The sequence below is a fragment of the Macrobrachium rosenbergii genome, chromosome 30, assembly GCF_040412425.1.
Source record: "Macrobrachium rosenbergii isolate ZJJX-2024 chromosome 30, ASM4041242v1, whole genome shotgun sequence".
NCBI lineage: Eukaryota > Metazoa > Arthropoda > Malacostraca > Decapoda > Palaemonidae > Macrobrachium > Macrobrachium rosenbergii.
Window position 1 is genome coordinate 31933820 of NC_089770.1, and position 21570 is coordinate 31955389.

A 21570-nucleotide genomic window follows, 5' to 3' on the forward strand; every position below is an offset into this window, starting at 1 on the left:
GTTCCGATTTTACATTCGGTAAGCAAACTTGGGTATTATTCATATCAAGAAAATGCAGCATTTTAAACAATTATGAGTAGTGGGTTAAAATCATCATAGCCAGTACGATAAAAAAGCATTTGAAGGTTAAATGAAATATGAAAAAGAAAAAGCATAGAAAATGCATCCAATTTCAGGAAAAATCGCGGTAATAGTATCCAATTTTTGCCAATTTCTACCATTCCGTATAATTTTGGTCAGCGTCGTAAAAACGTATCATTTGGATACTTTTTGTCAGAAAGTATCCAAATGATACTTTCGTATCCATTTTGGATACACTCTTGGCTTGTCCCACATTCATAACATGCGTGAATTTCATTTCGTTTTAAAGGAGAAAGATAAGATTGCGGAGATGTCTTCGTAACTACCCTTAAAGATCGATCAGAACAACCACTCGCTTGTTGTTGATCATATAATCACCAATAAGTCTGCACTAGTTTCTAGTAGGCGTGACATCTGGGGTTTGGGGGGCGGGGAGTTCGCCCGGTAGTTGGGACAATTCTGCTGTTATCAGAGCGCCTTCAAATCAAAGCCGTCGAAGAAAGCGGAATGAACGTGCGTGTCTGAGTGAATTGGCTTAATGTGTTTAGCGAATGATTATATTTGTGATTTATCGAGTGCGTCGTGACTGCTGCTGATGGGAAACCTTCGTGGTGGGCGTCGTTATGCTTTGGTAAGCTTTATCTATGACGCCGTCGTTACTTCATTGGTTTCGATTTACATAGGCCTAAGACTAAGTGATAAGGTGCATTGTCAATGCAGTGGCTGAAGCGTCTGTAGGCGGCACGAGGCTGCGGCTTGGTAGCCTTGCGGCTCCCACTTTGCAATCGTTGCCATTATATCAAATGAGAAGGTTTTCATTATCACGGCACTGACAACACACTTTTACCGAGTCATATTTGTCGCTTCCAACACATCGTGACTCCAGGTCCTGAGTAAAGTCCCGCCACTTACTGTATATGGGTGCTGTATATTAATTAAACCACTAATGACCGGCCTGCCTTATCATAGTTCTCATCGAAGCAGGTCTGGTTTTTCCGACTTAGGTAGGTTACAACGGTGGCCGGTAACACGCCGGCCGGAATATTTATTGCCTCCTATGTTGTAATGTGTGTATAATATTTACCATCTTGTGTGTATGTTTTGACATTCATCTCCAAGGGGCTAGCCTAGTACTTAAGAAGGGCGCCCGTTCTGCTATTGTAAGCATCGTCCTTGGGGTACGGAGTCACGGAGGAAACAGTCCTATGTGCAAACCCCTTCACCATAACAGGGCCTCCGCGTATGCATGGTTACTTTACCCTGTGTCTGAACAAAAATTGCCCCAAAAACTGTTGGTCACCCTAATACAATTGGTATATACTGAATATGTGTGGCATAGAAAGTGATTATTAACCGTCTTATGTAATAATGCACATAGCCTAATCCGTGTCAAAAGTTGTGTATCAAATACTCCTTTAAATTTGCTGCCCATCCCAGCAGATATGAAAAAAAGAATATATTAAAAATTTCAGGATTCACAAATAAACTATAGATTTATACTTAGCAAAAGTTGGTGCCATTAAGGGATGGGTCATGGGAAGTAAGATGGGAAGAGAATATGAACGGTGTAGTTAAAACCATAATAGTGGTTGCAGCTGGGGCCAAGGGAACGCTACAAATTTTAGTATGCCCATAGTGCACCGCTAGAGGTTCTCTGGCGGCACTATTCCCCTATGGAACTTCCCCCCCCCACCTCCCCAAAATGTTAATGCAAAGCTCATCCTAACGAGGGGAGAAGTCGGCGTCTACCGTCTCGTAGTTTTCCCTGAACTTTTAAGATCATAACCTGCTTTATATATGTATATATACTGTATATATATCTCAAATCCAAAGTTGATGTATTTCCATTCCAGTTTCCCGCCTTCCTCCTCCCTCTTCCTCAATTCCTCAACTTTCCCTCCATCCCCCACCCTCTTCCTCAACTACGACCAGACGATTGTGTCAAATTTTGGCCCGGAAACCAAAACTCGGGCAATTTCAATGGCTCTTTGTTCAATAATGTAATGAATGTCCGTATTTTATAAGAATTAAGAAAAAACTTATCAAATAGCTCAATTGATAACGTTATTTATGCAATAATAAAAATTAATGATTGTATGCTAATTAGCAACGCTGCTTAGGGTTAGAGCTCGTCAGTGAGGCTTGAGCTAGAGAGAGGAGGGCCGGGGGGACCGCCCATTGCGCACGGGATCCCCGCGTGATTGCCTGTGATTGGTTAACTTGGAAAGGCGACGTCAGTCAAGCGACTGACGTTACATAAGGGAAAGTCAACCGTCTACATTATTACCAGCTAACAATCGACTCCCGTGAATGATTTATATTATATTACTTTAACGTTAACAGATTTTCTTTAGAGTTATGGTTTATGCTGTGGGGATCTCGAATTATTAGGGTTAGAACATCAAATATAAATGTACGTCCAGAGTTAATATGGAGCAAGATCATGCCCCGTAGCCTTACACATCAGTTTCTATGTCTGTTATTTTTTTCCCCCAGATATGTTGAGTGTTTGCTGATATTCATTTGGTTCTGCAAATTGGTATTGGCAGTTTAACACTTAGGTGACACTTGCGAATGGTTTTGAATCACTAGTAAATAAATCCTAGTTTCAAGTGGTTAATGGAACAATAATGTAATGGTCATTAAGTTTTTATTCCTGACAAATACTTGTTCCTTGTTGACGGCTTATCCAGGTCCCGCACCACTTCGAAAGCGCTCGCACGACCTCCGTCATCAAATTTATAGTTTATTCATTAGATGTATTTGTTCACACTACAGTACATTCTCCACATACACTTTCATATTTGAAAGACTTAACATCCTCAGTCTGCTTCAGTTCAAGAGGAAGCTTGTTATATAATCTAGGAGCTGCGTATTAAAAGGCCCTGGAGCCATAGACAGGAAAAGCGCCGCTGTACATACTTGAAACCATCTGTAACTATAAATAGTCTCGTATCAGGTCGATTTATTGGTCGCATAATCTGCAATCGGTCCCTCAAATATCGAGAGCAGGTCTTAACATCTTGATAGTCAAAACACAGACACATACACATATATATATATATATATATATATATATATATATATATATATATATATATATATATATATATATATATATATATATATATATATATATATATATATATATATATATATATATATAATGTTCTGGCCTTCACCGGAAGCCAGTGCAAATTAAGAAGGGTAATCCTGTCCCGCGAAGCAACACCTTTTATTAGTCTAGCACCTCTGTTCATGATTTTCTGCAGTTTCTTGAGCCGTACATTGGGCAACTTTTAGTACACAGAGTTATAATAATGCAGACGGTTTATGACAGTTGATGAAAAGATTCTAAACAGAAGTCTCATTAAGATATTTCCTCACAAACGCTTTGTTCTTGAGATTGTATCCTGCAACTTTTATTAAACTGTTAATTTGTGAACTGTCAAATTACAATCCCAGTACACCCCGAGATTACGAATTAAGAACAAAAATATACTCAATTGACTTGTTCACACGCTTTACTGTTGTGTGAATATTTTCAATGGATTTGATTGTATGAATATATTAAATTGGTCAACATTATCTGAAAACAACAAGAAATAAGCTCCGGAGCTCTTGAGAGTGTCTTTCATTGCTAATGGTGAACATATTGACAGTACTATCTCATGATGATAGCCATTCCCTCAGAATTCAAATGCACCGATTTGCAAATTTGCCTTCGGTGAATAAACATTGTGATCGCGCGATTTTTTTTTTTTTTTTTTTAGGTCGGGCTTAGCCTGGTTGAACATTAGCTGCTGTATGAAGAATGTTTCTTTGTTTGTTCCCTGTGACGGGACATGCTGCTGTCTCGTTCCTCCCTATATTAAAACTCATTTTTTGCACTGGGTTCGCGTTTGACCCAGTACCGTCAGCTTGCTTTCATTTCTGTGCGAATTGTAGACGTATACAATTTTGCAGTAACTTTAAGCTATAGTATAGACATATTTCATAATATTTTTTAAATAGACATATATTTCATATTTTTTTAAAAGTAAATTAAAGTAGTAGAGGTTGAAGTTAATGCTTAAATTTTTTATTGGCCTACCAGTAAGCGTTAATTAAAAACGTTCAGAGTTGTACTTGTTATAACCTTAGATATCTATCGTGTTTCTTAATATTTTTCAGCTCAGGGCGATGAAGATACAAAATACGAATACAAAGGTGGTAATATGAATTGTCTCCGAAATGTGGATCGTTTGGGTTCGGTTTGTTTGTATTCAGGATTACTTTAAAACTTAGGTGTGGATTTTTTTTTTTTTTTTTAGAACGCTTTGCCAAAAGTGGTATTCGTCACTCGAAATCAGTGATTAGATTTCGTTGATATGAAGAGGTCATTTTTAAGAGGGTGTTGGGTGGGAGGCTTGAGTACTTACTCGTTTCAAATATTCCTGGCTTAAGAGCGAAATCCCATACACTTAACATAGATTTGGGTAACCATTTAATCATTATACTTCGCGACAATTTGGGTAACCATTTAATCATTATACTTCGAGACCAGAGTATTTTTGAAGCTAGATAACTTACAATTAATCGTTGCGGAACACGATTTGAAAAAGCAGAAAAGGAAGGGGGGAATGCGTGTTTTGGGATTGGTTGCTCAGTCTTGGATAAGGTTTAGGGTCCAAATGTAAGTTACACAATTGTGTATTATGTTTTACAGATACGGATGGATTATATATATATATATATATATATATATATATATATATATATATATATATATATATATATATTATAATTATATATATATACTGTATATAATTTTATATATATACATATACATATACATATACATATACATATACATATGAGACTCCTTTTAAACTTATCTATAATTTCCTATTTAATTTTATTACGGTATCGATAACCTGGATTTTTTATGCCAGTTTTAATAGCCACAAATCAATCAATGTGTGGGTAGAACACACTGGTATGCGAGGCAGCAGGCCGGCCCAGGTAAAAGCATTATGTACAGTGGTACTGAGGTTCTGACATCTTTGACTTGTGTGGTCTGGTTGGTAGCACCCTTACCTTTCAGTTGAAAGACATGGGTTTGATCCCGATGTTTCAGAAACTTATTTCTGTTCCACATGTGATTGTGTTGGTTACACACACACACACATATATATATAATATATTATTTTGTTCTTATATATGTATATATATGACGAAAACATTTCATTGCCTTGTTCTTGAATGCGAGAAGACAGAGAGAGTAGGGCGCATCTGAAACGGTAGAGTATTTTTGCCTGCGCTGTCTCTGAAGTACACATAATGTGATTTCTGTAACTGTGTATCAGTCCTTCGTCCAATGGCTTTGAAATAAAGCTAAAACTTTCAGGACCTACTGTACACCTAGTCTCACTTTTTCACCTGATGTGTGGTAAATGAATAAAATGTTGAAGGGATTATAATATATGCACACGACATATATTTTTGCATGTATAGGTGTGTATATATATAATATATATATATATATATATATATATATATATATATATATATATATATATATATATATATATAATATATATATCACATACATAGGTAAAATATACATATATATAATTACATATACTTATTATGTACATATATACGTACATACATAAAATATATATATTGTTTGTAAATAGATATTTATATTTAACATGTGTATATACTGTACATAATTATGGTTTTACATATGAATTATATGTATAATCTATATATGTATATGTACTGATTGATCTATATGTATTATGTTTTGTGTACAGTAGGTGACGAGACCCCGCCCACTTTTGGGTTAAGATAGAGGAACAACTAAGCCAATAGATCAGTGTTGTTTCTGGTGCTTGTATCGCCCACACACCAAAGCTTGGTTTTGACATTTGTTGTTTCTTGCCATCCAGTGAAGTATTCTTGGTGAATGTCCAGAAGAACTCCGCATGCATAAAGTACCAAAATTAAAAGTAAAATGTAATATTTTTCATATTTAAAGCGTTTTAGACCACTTCTTATGATGAGGAAACACCCACAATTTTGCCATATTAGCTATGGAGGGGGTTGGGGGACAGGTATTGTCTAACCTTATAAGTCAAAAATCGAAAATCATTCGATGGGGAACTAGTTTTTGAGAGAGAAACATTACACTCTTTCTGAGAAACATTACAGTAAAAACCTTTTTCGAACTAACTCCAGTAAGATCAATTACACGAAATAAAATTTACAGTTTCGGTCAAATTCACATTTCTTATAAAATTACATTTTCAACAGCTTAAATAGTGTATTTCAAAATCTGACCTTTATTTCTACCGCAAATGATTAGATTTAGAGATACATGGCCGCCATGGGTACCGCTCTCAGTTTCTGGTGCATTCACCCTTATGCACATTTTAAATGATTGTTGCAAGCTTGTATGTTCTGGCAATATTAATATTTGTTTTCCGCTATACAGGAACGAAATTTTACCCCTAACGTCTAGTTACAGTTTCGGTGAAATTCACGGGCCGAAACTGCAATGTTACTCTTTTCGTTAACCACTTACTTTACCTTAAATAGATGGTAGTACTAAATGTTCACGAAGAAAGGTATTCACAACCTGTGGAGTTCCATTGTAATGTCCATGGAAACGACCACTAGCCTCAAAGTAAGACAGAGAACACCCACTGCAGACGTGCACGACGGAATCCATGGCAGTCAACTGATTGCGCACTTTTGTAGAAAGCCGGCTTATTCCAAAATCGCAGTTAATTGGATATTCTTGAAACAAAGCAGCCAATCAGGTTTCAGCATTTGTACCGTACTTATAATTCATAACGAAAAACAAAAGACGATTAGGCATTTTTACCCACAATACATTGACAAAAACAAAAACGCATCAGCAGAAAAACTGACATGGCAGCATAAACGCATCCTTGCAACAACAAGGCACAATATTCATCGGCAAATATCTCCGTAACTCTTAATTTGCGGGAGATGCGAGTAAGTATTTCGTATGAATCATGACAAAATATATGATAGCAAGTAAAAAAATATTAGATATCCGAATTTGACCGAAACTGTAATAATACCCGAAGGGCTACTGGATGTAAACAAACGACTTAGAAAATTTTCGAGGATGCCGATTAGATAATCATTAATATCTCGGATATGGTGAATCTCCTCAAAAAGTGTTCAGAGACAAAGTTTTATTATTTTATATTGTGAAAATTATAGTGTGACCTATTTTCTTATATCTCACCGCGGAGTTGTTCTGGACATTGACCGTATTCTTTGTATGGGAGCCTTTCGGTGTTGCTTTTTTTCCAGATTTCGACTTTGTTACTGGTTTTGACTTTGAGCTAGTTAGTAATAGTATGTCAGACACTAGCTTTTTTAGTTTCCGGTATTGCAGCAAAGGCTGCAATACCCGGTCAACGAAAATAACTTATGACTCGCATACCCTGTGCACAAATGGCAGAGGGCAAATTTGTACCATTAATTCGACGTGCGACGAATGCAGGGATTGGGACGAGCTTAATGGAAGACCTTGGCTTCTCATTTAAATAAATTCGAGAGATCGCAAGAGAAGAGGAAGGCAGCTGCTAAAGCCGGCAAGAAATGAGCTAGTCAGACGATTCCTAAATCTATAGGTGGTTCACTTAAGGTAGATTCTTGGGCCTACATCACGTTTGTTTGGCGGCCTCATTTCTACGTCTGTAACTCGGAAAACTAGCAATATGTTTATAGTTCTTCATTCATCTCATGTTTTGCACAAGACAGGGAAAGTTTTGGTCATACCATATGATCTGGTATTACTTAGACAACTAAATCATGATTTCCTGATATCAATAAGATAAAACACAAAGGAATTACAAGGAGTAAAAGTGAAGAGAGAAACATTTAATTCTTTATACCGGTTTTTACTTATCGAATTTTGCATCATTCATGCGATCAAGATAATATGAAACTTGTGTTTTCATACAACAAATTCACCCTGAGTACGCTGGTGGTTTCAGATTTTAGATTTGTGTGAAATGTGAAGAGAAAGTGAAGAATATGTCTCATCATGTAGCTTCCGTTCTTGAATCAGTTTGGCAGTAGTGCCAAGAGAGGGTGGTCTGCAAACAGAGAGAGCGTTGAGGTGCCGGTGACAGTTGCCAATTAGTGATATGAGAAGTTTGCAGTTTCGGCAATATTTACGGCATTATTATGTCATTACACTATCTGTAAATAAATGCATAGAATTCCCATTATGACTGTTGAACTTTTTCACTCCAATATTATATGTCCGTATGTCTGGACATATCTGATAAGAAAAAAATAATAATCTGATGGATGCATCTGGATGCGTTGGCTTCAATTTAGTCTAGGTGAGAAATTTGCATACAGTAGGCTACATGATAAATAACAGGCCTACATTATTACCAAATGTAACATGTATATTAAGGAATAAACATTCTGGTGTAAGAGTACGTGAAACAAATTCTGAAAAAGACAGAATTTTATATTTGTTACATCGCCAATAGATTTTATGGTTATACAATTGTTCCTAAGAGAATATAAGCCAATGATACTGTGTTTACAACATGTCAACAAAACAACATCAACATTAGGTAAATATACCTTAGTATGTACATCTAGAGAAGAAGAAGGAAATTTAGGTACATATATGTACATATCAAAGTTTATGACAGAGTACCTGTAAATTTTACAGGGCTCGTGCTGGAGATGTGTTGAATGCAGTGTATGGTGACGTTGTCAGGCCCGGTGTAGCAGGAAAAATTTCCCCCGACTGTAGTTCCCCCTGGGAACAGTAGCCTTATTAAATTCCCCCTCCCCAGAAAAATTGGTCTGGGCAGTTTTTCCTTAAGAGGCTCTGAATTACAGACACAGGATATATTTCCTCCCTCTTGGCCATTTCACCCCCTCACACAAAAAATCATACCACCGTTCTCAAGTCACCAAGGACAAGTCGTATCATGTATTGTAATGCTTATGAAGTATGTAAATGTGACGGGAAAATGTCATGGCACTATGGACAAGGGAAGGGGGAGACAAGTATAAAGGTAGGGAAGGAGACGTTTTGTACGTCAGTCAATTCCACAGCACACAAAACTGCGTAATGTAACGAATACAGTGGTTACTGAAAAGTAAAAGGAAGCCCATATGTTTTTTTTAAGATTTATTATTTCAAGATTACAAATGGAAGTTGAAACATATTACCATATAGCATTATTAAAATTGAAGGTTGAAAGGCTGTCTCCCAACGGAGACTTAAAAATCTGTAAATAGAACCAATGTTGAAATTTATTTCCTATTATAAAGTTAAAAATCTTTAAAGGGAACTTCATACTGGGTAGGGTTACATTTGCAGCAGCTCCACGATGCCTTGTAATTTTCTGCAGATCCAAGGCAAGCAGTGTGGTACCATTCGTAGCAAGATTCACACTCCACCACTTCACGTCCATCTGCTGTGATTTCCGCACATTCTGGACAAACCCATGCTCCAGGAATGTCGTCCTCTTTAGCTTTGATAGTAGCGTGAAGCATCGTAACTGCATCATCATCATCCATGTACTTGTAAATTGCTTGAAGGTTTTCCTTATTAGTGACAAGAATACCAGGAAGCTTGTCTGGTCTTGTCTCTATTTCTTCTTCTGTTATAGTCTCTCCATCTATTTCCACTCTTGTAACAACTTCCTCATCTACAAACATGAGTAAAATTGTCCTTTCTCTTGCTGAAATACTTCGATTCAGTGTTTGCCGAGATTGTCCCTGCTTTTTCCTGTTCGTGGTGTATTCTTGATCCTGGTAGTTGTCCTGATCTTGTCCATCTCTGCTGCTTGCACCATCAAGTCTGTACAGCTTCAAATTTACCACGTGATATGTATTCCTCAGTTCTTTGCCTGTTGAGAGATTTTTCAGTTTTGCACGTCCTTTTCCTTGCAGAGAAACAACTTCATAATTTTACTATGTACTTTGTTTCTAATTTTCCTCCCATTTGGTGATTATTTTTGTTGTTTTTCAACAGTACTAATGAGCCCTCAACTATTTCACTTGATTTGCTTGTATGTCTCTTATCATAGTTCTTCTTCTGTCTTCTTTGAGATTTTGCAAAGTTCATCGCCATTTTTTCCTCGGCTGCCTTCTTTTCTGACACTACTCTCTCTGTTTCTGTCGTTGCTCCATCTTTCACCTGTGATCCAGTGTCTAAGTAGATGGGGAGTACTGGATCTCTCCTAAACATCGCAGTGAAAGGGGCAACACCAGTGCTGGCGTGAACAGATGTGCGATATCCGAACAGGATTCTTTTTATGTGCATATCCCAATCGTTTTGCTTTTCATTGACACATTTCATAAGAGCTCTTTCAAGTGTCTGATTGAATCTTTCCTGCAGTCCATTAGTTTGAGGGTGATAGGGCGAAGCAATTTTGTGATTAATTTGCAGATTTTCACAGAGGATGTCATTCAGTTGATTTACAAATTCGCGGCATTGGTCAGTAATAAGTGTTTCTACACAACCAAAGTCACACATGGCATCTAAAAAGAACTGGGCTACCTCTGCTGCAGTTTTATGCTTTAGAGGTGCAGCAACTGGGAATTTTGAGAAGTAATCGGTCATTGCCACAATGTAACAGTGTCCTCTTTCTGTTTCGAGGTAAATCTGTCCAATCAAGTCCATTCCCACCTGAGACCACACTTTTTCTGGAACAGGCACTGGATGCAACTCAGGAGCTTGCATTGAGGGCTTATTGGCTGCTTTCTGGCATTTGTCATATTTTGAAATATAATCAATGACAATTTCTTTAATGCCTTTAAAAAAATATTTAGCAGTTATCTTCCAACTGTTTTATCTCTCCCCCATATGTGCTCCCCCAAACCCTTCATGGCAAGCTTTGATGACTCTGCTCACTTCCACTTTCATTAACACTTATTTTTATATGATAAGCTGAACTTCACCCTTCCTGCGTTGTTTATGCATCAAATATCCCTCTTGAACACAAAATGGCTCACACTTCTTTCAAATATCACGTTTTTCTTCTTTTTTTAGTCCATCAGGGCCAACTTTCTACTATCCAGGTATTGAAAGTATGTGGGGATGGAAAGATGTATAAATCCTCCATGTTCAGATACACCTGCTGCTACCCTTACTACTGCTCGGAGTAATCTGGCACTCAGTTGCTCCCTATCGCCTGTTGTTGGCTTTGTTTCTTTTTTTTTCTTTTATTTTTAATGCTGAAGTCCCTGTCTCGTGATGATCGAATCACTGTATTGTTAGGCTTCAGTAATTTGCCAGTTTGCCTCGTTATATTAGGCCGCTTTCACACCATGGTGGCATTGTATCTTCATGACATGGCAAGTGGCAAGTGGGGAGACAGGGGGCTTTCACACCTGGTATGGGGGCTGGGGAATATTGGCCAGGAGAGGGGAATACTATCCTGGGCCAAAATTCCCTCTGGGGGAGATTTATCCTGGGCCAGATTTTCCCCTGGGGGAATCTCAGACGGGGGGAAATGCAGACTGGTACACCTGTAAGACCCAAGGTAACTCTTTTCTCCAACTCTCGCCTTGCCATCTGGCGGCAAGTGATGCTTTCAACGATCGGTGTAGCCTTTTGATGATGCCATTAGCTTTTGGGTTGTAGGCTGTCGTGTGTATTATCTGTCCCCAAACTGTCTGCGAGGACATTCCATAAGGCAGACATGGAGGTGGCCCCCTTCGCCTGTGATGATCTGCGGGACTTCTCGTGTCTGCTGACCCATCCGATGAGAGCTTTCACACAACTCTCCGCTGTCGTCTGTTGCCGTATCTGTATTGCTTCTGGTCACCTGGTATTTCTGTCGATGATGGTGAACAGGTATATGTACCCCTCAGAGGGCGTTAGAGGTCCCACTATGTTGACATGGGTGTAGGCAAGTCGGCTGTGTGTTGTGTGGAACTCTCCCATTCCACTCTCTTCATGCCTTGTTATTTTTGATGTCTGACATGGAAGGCGTTCTCTCTTCCAGTTTGTCCTTTTTCATTCCCCACCAGATATACCACTTTGCTAAAATTCAGGCAGTTGCCCGGCCTGAAGGGTTGGACAGGTTGTGGATGAGATTGAAAGCCTTTCTTGTGAGGCATTATGACAAGTAAGGCCGAGGGCATCCAGTACTCATATTGCAGGCAATGGTCATCGTTTCATTGTTGATTGACAGGTTGCTCCACGTAAGGGCAGGGTTGTCTGGCTGCAGTTGCTGTAGGTCCACGTTGTCATTTTATGCCTCTGCTATTTTGGGAAGGCTATCCCGAGCTGGATGGTGTTGACACAATTTCTTGAAAGTGCATCCACCATGATGTTTCCTGAATCCTTCAAATACTCGATGGTGCAGGAATGTTCAACTATGGGTGATAGGTGACGCTGCTGTTTTGCTGACCATGCATCTGCTTTCTTGTGAATGGTTGATGGTCCGTTTGTATGATGAACTGCCGTCCCTCAGGAATGTGGTAGAAGTGACGAATGGCTTTCTGTACTGTTAGGAGCTCCCTGTCAAATGTGGAGTATGTTTGTTCTGCTGACATTAACTTCTTCCTGAAGAATGCCGATGACAATAGTCTGTGTCCTGCTCTAGTACTGCACCCATTGCCATGTTACTCACGTCAGTCATCAAAGTGAGGGACCTATGGGGTAGATTAAAGATTAATGTGGCTGCAGAGGTTATTTTTGCTTCTTTTGCTAAAAGAAATGCATTATCATGAGCTTCCGATAAACTTAAATTTTTGGGTTTTCCTTGTAAACATTGATACAGTAAACCCCCTGTATTTGTGGACTTACCTATTCACAGATTTTTCTATGGAACATATATACACATTATTCGCAGAAAATTTGCCCATTCGCAGTATTTTTCAGTGAGGAATATTCACTAATTACTGTATTTTCATGACCAAATGCACCATTTGTGATAAAACTATTCAAATACTCAGGTACCCAGGTAGTGCTCGAGTTACGATAATTTGATTTTGCAATGGGAATTAATACCAATACAACAATATAAAGTATTTTTAAATTTTGTGTGGGTGCAGGCAGCAGCGCACAATCAGGCAGTGAGAGAGACCAAATTACAATAGACCAACTTCAGACCTCCGTCTCTCTATCCCATCTTCTAGTTAAAAAAGTAAGAGAATGATAAAAGTATCGTTAGAGATGTTTAATGTTATACTCTTGCATAAATGCTTACAGCCATAAACGAACGAGAAACTGTTGTTTGGCTTATAACCAAATCTGATAACAACAGCTGTTTTGCTTGCATTTCAACCATCATATGGCAGTAAACAATTACTTTAGTTATGTTGCAAATAACATTTAGTAGAATAGGACATATATTTTTACATTATACCCATATTCGCTATGGATATAAGATCGGCAAGGAAATATACTGCTTAATTTAAGCTGAGAAAAGAATGTTCAAGCTGTTAATGACTAAATTATCTTGCATCGGATGAAACTTGACCGTAAATAAAATTGGAGAGAAAGTATTTTAATCAAAACTACTGGGCATGAAAGAACACACATTACTGTTGTTTTCATGCCGATAAAAGATAAATACGTAATGCTTGTATTATGAAATCAAGTGAAAATAATGAAGAGAATTTTTTTTATTTTGTTTTTACATAAAATGAACATGCCCCCGAACGGCCAATGTCATCTGTTAACGAAAAAAAAGCCAAATTACCTTATGAGGAGACGTATTTAAGTTATATCTCGACTAAAACAAATCTTCGTATAACGAAAAATAACCTTGCCCCATATAAATAAAGTTTTGTTCATGTGACTTACCTGTCAGATATATATATAGCTGTATTCTCCGAAGTCCGACAGAATTCCAAAAATCTCACAGCATACAGCATTTATGGAACATTTAGTACCCATTCCCGCCGCTGGGAGGGCAATATCAGTAACCATTCCCATTTTCTATTCAGATTTTCTCTGTCGCCGGTACTGTCAACATCTGTTTTTGAAATACCTCCGTCTTTGGAAAGAAAACGTAAACTGGTTATTTTCCACTTAAGTATTCTATTTGACTTTTGGTTTTTGTCTTTGGATTGTGGATTGGCATACGCTTTTGTGGAATTTGCTTTTGATTGCTCTTTGGATGATGTCTGGATCTAGTTATGCTAGCTTCAGAGTATGTTGTGTGAATGAGTTTAAGGTGAGGCTACTGAAAGCAATCTTAGATCCTCACAATATATGCATGAGGTGTAGGGGCAGGTTAACTTGTAATGATAAATGATCAAATTAACTTTGCCTCCCACCCTGCTAATTTATTAGTTCTGGATTTCATTCTCGACTAAAGTGCTCCTTTTTGCATCTGGAAGATGGCTAACAAAATAATAACTATTGCGGAGGTGCATAGATTGAGCGTTTACAAACTATAATAAAGAAGAAGCAATAGTAACGCCGGGTTAATCAAAGTGCACGTCGTGAAAACTGACTAACATTTATAATGGACCTCTGTTGGACTCCAAGGACCAGGGAGAGGGCATGTTGAAGCTGTAAGTTGGTTACATTTAAAGCTTCCAATGAAAAGGCGTCCCTTCGGTTATCCTTGATGCTCTTTGCAGGTGGTTGGTCGTTGCTCCTTTTGCTCTCACAGTATGGTCTTATGATCTAGTCCCATTGTGGTCACGCTCCCGTGGACAGATCATCTAGAACTCACCGGCTATATAGGTCACGACCTTGCTGGAGACTCTAGTAAAGCAGAAGCAGGCTTGGGTGACAGTAATCATATCTCAGCTATGCTAACAAGTAAGGAACCAAGGCGTCAATTCGCCTACATATTTTGTTTCCTAAAAATATTCTGTCTCTTCCCACCTTTTCAATGGTGGGATTCATCTATATATGTATCTGACAGGTAAAACCATGAACAAAATGATATTTTAATGATAAAATAAACAGTTCATACTTTTTACCTGGCAGATCAAATAATCATAGTGCCCACCCTCTCCCCTTTTTGACAGTGGCACTAGAAAATCTGAATAGAAAATGGGAATGGTTCTGATACCGCCTCCCCCAGGCGGGGGGGTACACTAACCACCTGGCCCAACTGTAGTGTGCTAATTTTTTGGAATTCTGTCGGACTTTGTAGAATACAGCAATATATATATCTGCCAGGTTAGTATGAACAAACTTTATTTTATCATTAAAATATCATATCTAGAGATTTGTTTACTCTAACTAGAAGCAAGAAAAGCACTCAGCACTGAACTTGGTGAATACGGCGAAATAAATTTACATAATTGATTTCCAAACCAAAACATTGATCGCTATGATCGCAATTTATAATACAAAAGCAATATAAGAATATATACAATATTATTGGATACAGTGAAGTAAAGCATAACATTTAAAAGATCCTGTGAAAAGATGCATATGTTGTGTTGATGTTTGTATAATTTTCGATATTATTTAAATATAGAGTATGGTATAATGTAGGCTGTTGACTACCATATGGGTATGTATATGATATACCATAGTGTAGGTTTGCTAAGATAATTCTTGTTTGTTATTCAATTTCCCTTTGTATTGAATGTCATTAGTCAATCTGTAAAACCTTGAATTAGCTGATATTAATAATTACTATACCGTGTATGTATAGCGTATACTTTATAGTGTAGGCTAGGCTACCATATGTCTACATGGTACTGAATACCTCTTTGTTTCGCTAGGTCTTCATTCGAGATATTTTTTTAACAAACGATGGTTTTTTTTGCAACCTATCCCCATCGTAAAGTAGGATAATACTTGTATAAGTATTTTTAGTTTTTTTTTTTTTAGGATAATACCTGTATAAGCATTTTTAGTTTTTTTTTTGTCAAAATAGGCAAGTTCTAAGTTTTTTGGAAGGGTTTAAGTATTCACGGTTTTAGCTATTGTCCTGTTGGGGGCGTGTTATTCATCCCCGTAAATTCGGGTCTGTTTACTGTAGATTGACTCATGATTTTATTTATTTGGAATAAATCTATGATAATTAGTCCTGAAAATTCTTGTACTGCTTTAATTGTTGTTGGTTTTTGGAAGTCAGTAATTGCTTATACTTTCTCTTGGAGGGGTTTAATGCCATCTGGGCTTATTTGATGCCCTGGAATTCCACCAATTTCTTTGCCCATTTGTACTTGTCTTCCCTTACTGTCGAGTCCGTTTTCTTTTAATATTTGCAGCACCCTTTTGATGTCCTTAAGATGTTGCTAGAAGGTGGGGCTAGATATGAGGATGTCGTTAGTGTAGACCACACAAAGTCCTGAAGGCGCCCAGCAGCTTGTCTGTAAGTCTTTGAGAGGTTGCCTTTGCATTCTGTAGTTGAATTGTCTGTGCCAATGGGGTGATGATCGTGGTCTTTTCTATATCTTCCTTGACTGGAACTTTGAGGAGTCCCCATCACCAGGATCAGTTGTTTTGATGCTATTTCCTTCTAGCAGGTTGTGTGCATTAGGAAGCCTGCTCCTAAAAGTGCTAACGTCACGTCTGCTGGATGAAGGTCCAACTGTAGTCCTTCCCACTGAATGACACGTTCATATTCCTCTTCCCATACATCTCGAGTGGTGCTCCACTGGCCGTGGATACGTGAAGGTTGGTGGGTGGGGTGGGGTTGGGTCATCCATGTGGGCTGGCTGGCACAAATGATTTGCATGCCTGATGAGGAATTCCATGTTTGGCCTTTTGTCCCTGATGAAGAAATATGTAGAGCCCTTGCATTCATATCTGGAAGAAAGACAGCAGGAAGTAGGCGTGGCTTCTCTTACAAGGCAATTGGTCTGCTCACTGTTGACAGTTAGTTGTATGGGTCACTGATGTGACCTTCCTGCATGGTTTTGAGAATGGGCAGCCTTTTTCACACTTTTGGCTTTTATTCCAAATTTCCAAAGGAAGCAGCACATTCCCTCTGGTAGTTCAGTTTTCTTCTGTCTTGTCTTTCTGTTGTTCATCTGCTTGGGAAAGTGCCGTTTGCGGATGGGGCGGCTAGTCTGTCTGGGTCGCTGTCGAATTCTGTGTCTGTTGCTTGCTGTGACCGTTGTGCTGCTGCTGCTGCTATGGGTGGGTGTGTGGGCTCCACTGCTTTGTGGGCCATGTGTACTTTGTCAACCAAAGTCAGAATTCTTGTATTGGCATGGTTGAGACGTTGAGAATGGTGGGTAGTGTTACCAGCCCGTTTAACTTCTTGTAGATGTGTGACGGCCTCTCGTCACCTATGGCTGCCCCCACGTTGCCCAGGAATTTCTTGGCTTTTTATGGCAGGTGGCATCCTGAAGGATGACTTTATCTGGTCCTTCAGGGCTTCGTAGGTGATGGGTCTGGAGTTCTGTAAGCCATTCTGCTACCTGTTTGGTAAGACATCATCTGGTAGAAATTTTCTTCTACTGAAGAATGGCATTTTATGAGCTGATTAACAGCTCTCCTAGGGCTGGCTGAGGAGGTTATTTTACCTGGCTAGAACCAATTGATTACTTAGCAAGGGACCTATTGTTTCCGCCCACATTAAATAATGAACCAAGCTTCTGGGTTAGGGGTCTGAAGGCAGCAGGTGTCGTGGAGGTGGCTGGTGGCTGGTGTGTGGTCATCTCCAGGGCAGAGGCTGTCAAAGCCTCATTCTAGGCTTGGCCCATATGTAAAACTTGCCCAATTCCTCCCAAATTCTAGTTAGCTACTATTCAGATCTTCAGGACATGGAGCACCACCCAACCTATCAAGTTTGGCATGATGGCTGCATCATGACTCATTCTGCCCGTAAGGAAGGTAGTGACTGGCATGCTGGCTGGTTATTTTCTAGTTTATTACTGCCTGATGTACAGAATCTTCACAGAGGTTATCAGCTGGTGAGAGCCGCAATGTAGTTACTGCTCTCTAACAAATTGAAACTGGGATTAAGTTCAGGCATCTGTGTTTGTTCACAGACAGAAACATACAATTTGAAACAGAAGATTAAGTTGAACATCACGAGTACATGATTGGAGTGCTTGCATAGCAGTGCATATAGTGGTGGTCATAAATGAAATGTGACAATAATGGTTAAAGAGAAGTACGTATAAAAGTCGTATGGGAGAAGTTGTATTTCTTCAACCGTGTGCTCTTCTCGTCAGATGACTCTCAGAAGAGAAAGTTCATCTTGGTTGTTGGTCTCCTGGTGGGCCACACATGTGTTCTTAACAAATACTCCCCCCCCCCCAAGAAAGGCCCAACAGCTGAAAATTGTCTTGCTGACAACGTCAAGGCTGAGTCGTTTGTACTTCCTCCCACCTTGGTATTGGCAGTGAGTAATGGGTGCAACAGGTCGTCCTTGTTGCCTTCGTTGCTGGTACGTCTGCATGGCTTTTGTGTGACAGTACCTTCCTCACAATGTCCAAGGATGACTTGGGTTGGCTGCCCGCAGCGGGCGGCATGATGAACCACCAGAGCTGCCTGTAAATGTGCGGCGGTCACTCGTCTCCTCCAGGAGCCCCACCTGGTTGAGGAATTTCTTGGCTCTCAGGGCGGGCAGCAGGCTGAAGGATGACATCGGCTGATCCTTCGGTAGCCAGCTCGAGGATGCCGTCCAGCAGGAACTCAAGGACGGCAGCAGGCTGAAGGATGACGTCGGTTGATCCTTTGATAGCCAGCTTGAGTTCCGTCCAGCAGGAACTCGAGGATGAAGGGTGACGTCAGTTGATCCAGCCAGCTGAATGTCGTCCAGCAGGAAGTAGAGGACGGCAGCAGGCTGAAGGATAACTCGAGGACGGCGTCCGGGCAGGTCGTTTCCGCCCTGAAGAACCATGCCTCTGGGTCATAGGACATGAACGGTGGTAGGCATGTGGAGGCAGCGGCGAGGGCTTCATTCGCAGGGTGGGTCATCTCCATGCGTTGGACATCTCTCGTCAGCCTTTTCGTGTCACTCCGGGGTCACCAATGTAAGGAAGGTACTGACTGACATGCTGGCTGGTTGTTGTCTAGTTCATTACTGCCTGATGTACAGAATCTTCACAGAGGTTATCGGCTGGTGAGAGCTGCAACGTAGTTACTACTCTCTGACAAATCGAAACCGGGATTAAGTTTAGGCGTCTGTGTTTGTTCACAGACAGAAACATACATACAGTTTGATACAGAAGATTCAGTTGAACATTACGAGTACATGATCTGAGCAATTGCTTGGCAATACATATAGTGGTGATCATAAATGAAATGTGACAGTAATGGTTACAGAGAAATACGTATAAAAGTCACATGGGAGAAGTTGTGTTTCTTCGACAGTGTGCTCTTCTCATCAGATGACTCATGGAAGAGAAAGTTTATCTTGGTTGTTGGTCTCCTGGTGGGCCACACACACACATGGAAAGAACAAGCCGACGACTGCTCACTTTTCAGCTGTTATCATGTAGTACTGTATTTTACTGTATCGCCCTAGAATGGAGACAAGAAGAAATTTGTTTTCTGGTAGTCTTTATCAGCATTATCAATGTTTATGGAATGTTAAATTAAAAGCATATAAAAATAGAGATGTAGGTGACACCACAATGAAGAAACTATGGGAAGAGATGATTCAGATTAACAACAAAATAACAGAAGATATAAAAAAATCCATACGCTACGTGGCCAGTACAAGTGTGAACAAAAAACCGAATGGTAATAAAAAAAATCAGGAGCTGGAACAGATGATTTATATGTTCCTAAGCTCTGGTGCTATGATTTACTTCATTTCTTACAAGACGACAATATTCCAGAGTCAACTTCATCGCTGGAAATGATGGAGGTAAGTATATTTTAGAGTTGTCGTTTAGTGTAATGATTCATCAGTATAATTATGGAGTATTTCTATTTTGTGTATTTGTCATTATTTAATATTTTAATGAGAGCATGATATATTGAGATAAAAATTGTTTATAAGAAATATTTTAATGTTAAAAATTGAAAATACATTCAGTTGTATGATATTTATTTCCTTTTAATGAAAAGTTATCACGTAGTTTTCCAATCCTACCATTCGTCGTTGCAATGGTACTTCACCTTCATTATTGAAATATTCACAGAACTGTTCACATAGCCTATGTGTCTACTTTCTGTTGACAGGTTCCTGGTTCTTGTTGGTTATAGAGGGACCATTGTTGGTTCTCCACACCATGATTCTTGTCTGGTGGTGAAAGATTCCTCGTTTTCATTTTCTATAATTGCCTCTGGTTGATTGTAGTCATTTGGAGTTTCACGGCGTAATAAATTGTGGAGTGCTGTACGTGCCGGAACTATTTTTTCTGTTTTTGTAGGTGAAAGACAAATGGTAGTTTTCAAAACTCTGAATCTACTTGACATTATACCAAATACATTCTGAACGATGTGTCGAGCTCTTGATAATCCCTATGTGAAAATATTCTTTGTTGGTCTGTTTGATTTCTATGTGGAAATGGTTTCATTAATTATGGTTTAAGGGGAAATGCATTATCACCGACAAAACCAAAGGCAGTTTCTTGTTTGAATTCGGCAATGTACGTGGTTCTGCGATTTTGGCATCATTTGTTTCCAAAAGATTGCCAAGTGTTGAATTCCCCCAAACACCTCCATCTGAAATTCTCCCATTTGCTCCAACATCTACGTAAATAAACTCAGAGTTAGCATTAACTACCCCCATTAATACTATACTGTGTGTACCTTTGTAGTTAAAATAGTATGATCAACTGTTTGGTGGTGGTTGAATCTCCACATGCTTACCGCCAATAGCACCTAGGCAATTAGGGAAGTTCCATCTTCTGTGAAGGGATTCAGTAGCGCATTCCCACTGTCGTGCACTTGCTGGCATATGTTGAAAATGTATTTAATCAATCTACCTATACATTCCTAAATTAAATTTTAATAAAATTAGTTAGATCTTGTAGTATTGTATGTAGGCCTATATGTTTCAACTTTCAGCCATTGGACCAAACTTTTCAAGAGATCTGAAGCAGAAAAGCTGCTGCAACAGAGGCACCCCTTGCGCTACTCCCATGACATCATCATATCATCATCATCCAAACTCTCAGGTTCAGCTCTACTTCACTCTTGCACAGGTACACCTACACCAGTAGCATGCACTTGCTTCAATTTAAACTCTCCATCTCCCATCGCACACAGGAACCAGAAAAGAAAGACGGAAGATGCAAAAGATGGAAAAAACAAATTTTTAAACATCTGACTTACCTGGTAGTTATATATATACCTTAAGTCCCTGACGCGCGGCAGAATTTCAAAACTCACGGCAATCGCCGATGGGTAGGCAGGTGTACCACCAGTGCGCCCTCTACCCAGGTACCTTGAACCATTCCAACTGTTCTTCAGATCTTCCCTGCCGCCATACCGGTTGCATCGTTAGGAATTTCACTCGTTTGGCCCGTGTTTTTTCACAGAGTTTTTTTTGGTGAAGTACACTTTGGCTTTGGCTTTCGCTTGTTTTTTGGATTTGCTTTGGATTTTCTGGACTCTTTTAGATATTGTTGGTTTTGACCTTT

General features: G+C 39.2%; 1 long non-coding RNA gene across 1 annotated transcript in view; it reads left to right on the top strand.

The window, feature by feature from the left end:
• Window positions 1–565: 565 nt before the first annotated feature.
• The window catches only part of LOC136855156 (uncharacterized), a 54194-nt gene continuing 33189 nt past the window's right edge, over window positions 566–21570 (top strand). The window contains exon 1 of the long non-coding RNA XR_010857929.1: window positions 566–712. This is a non-coding gene — a long non-coding RNA (uncharacterized lncRNA). The remainder of the gene's footprint in view (window positions 713–21570) is intronic.